This window comes from Carlito syrichta, unplaced genomic scaffold (genome assembly GCF_000164805.1).
Source record: "Carlito syrichta isolate Samal-C Ts95f unplaced genomic scaffold, Tarsius_syrichta-2.0.1 Scaffold307112, whole genome shotgun sequence".
NCBI lineage: Eukaryota > Metazoa > Chordata > Mammalia > Primates > Tarsiidae > Carlito > Carlito syrichta.
This window is the reverse complement of record NW_007251208.1, coordinates 1,989,654-1,991,636: the sequence shown is the minus strand read 5'-3', so window position 1 is coordinate 1,991,636 and position 1,983 is coordinate 1,989,654.

Genomic DNA, 1,983 nt, shown 5'->3' with positions numbered 1-1,983 from the left:
CCACACCATAAACTCAGTGAGGACTGTGTCCAGGCTCCAGATCCAAAATTTAGCAGACATGCATTCAGCCTATATTTATTCCACAAATGTTCACAGAATGCTTAGGTGCTTTCCATACATTATCTCATCTAGTTGTGCCAACAACACTTCAAAGAAGACATTAGTATCCTGATTTCACAAATGAGGAAAACTGAGACTTAAATAAATCAAGCCACTTGTTTGAAAACAGCTGATAAGAGGAAGTGCTGTGATGCATGTCCAGATTGGGTTTACTTTAAAATCAGATGCTGTTCGTGGACCCCCTTAGTCTAATTGGTGATAATTTTTGCCATATCTCCTTTCCCATACCTTTTCTCTTTAACTCTTTTCTCTCTATTCTTTTCTTTTGTTTTTCTTTAAATTTTTTTTTAGTTGGAGTCTCACTCCGTCGCCCAGACTGGAGTGTAGTGGCCGCTCCCGGCCACCACAGCCTCGAACTGCTGGGCTCCAGCAATCCTTCTGCCTCAGCCTTCCGAGTAGCCGGAATTACAGGCGCGCGCTACCACGCCCGGCTAATTTTTTTGATTTATTGTAGAGATGAGGTCTCGCCTGCCCAGGGGGGTCTTGAACCCACGGGCTCAGGCAATCCACTCACCTCAGCCTCCCAAAGGTGCGGGATTACAGGTTGAGCCACCGAGCCCGGCTCTTTTCTTTTTCTTAATTTATTTTTGTTGTTGTTGAGTAGGAGTCTCACTCTGTCACCCAGGCTGGAGTGCAGTGGCACAATCACAGCTACCATAGCCTTGGCCTTCCAAGTAGCTGGGACTACAAGGCACATGCCAAATAATTGGCTAATTTTTTTATTTACTCTAGAGACAAGGTCTCACCATGTTGCCCAGGCTGGTCCGCAACTTCTGGGCTTAGGCAATCCTCTTGCCTTGACCTCCCAAAGTGCTGGGATTACAGGCATGAGCCACTGCATCCGGCTGATATTTCTTTATCTGAAATATTTGGGGACTTTGGTTCTTTAATTCATCAGAATCATTTCTGGAACATTAATTTTTCATCTTTTCTCCAATTCCTATTATTTGAAGACTAACTATAGCATCTTCTTAAAGTTTCAGTGCTGTTGTTTTTTACTTCTCCCAGGCATTGCTGACAGAACTTCTAGCACTAAGGCAATTTTATTTTAGCATCTGATTTACTCTTTCTTCTGTACCTTGTTTTCAACAATTTAATGGTGCATAAAAATGACACTTCAATTTCTTAAACTCTTGGTTTTCAGACTTCTGGCCTTAATAAAACTTAATAGAACTTCCTTCCTATTTTTTTATCACTCAGTAATAACTTCTTCTCACACCCTGCATTCCAATTTAGAACTCTCTTAATTCCTATTATCTCTCACATCACGCTGCATCCACCAAAACTATGTCTCACAACACTATTGTTTAGCCATTTTCTCTTCAACTATCTTGGTTTCTAAAAGTCAAACGCCACTTTGCTCTTTCTCTACTCTTTCATTTGTCATGGAGTGAGGAGTCTGAACCTATACATCAAATAATATTAAAGTCATGGAGCAGATGCATGCAAGGGCTTGGGATACATCCAGATTTATTGTGAATATTTCTTCTACAATGTATTAATGTATCTGTTTTACAAGTTGTTAAAATAGTTTCTCACAAGCAAGGAATTCGAGATGCCCATTTCCCTGAATCTATAATTACTGGGCACCCCTAGGGGGCGCTCCGTCTCACAAAATATAAGAGGCTGACAGCGGTATGACCGGTGAGATGGGCTCGCCCTAGGGGTGTGGCCTCCCAGGAGAACTGAAGCCCGCTAGATAATTTGGGTTAGAAAAAAGGTTAGAAAATCTATTTAGGTTCATAGCCTTTAAATAATTTCTGCTATGAGCCTAAGCCAGTCCTGGGTCCCTAGGGACTGGGAGAGGCAGCAACATGTCCTAGACTGATTTCTTTTCTCCTTGACGTTCCCTCAGCTGACCCC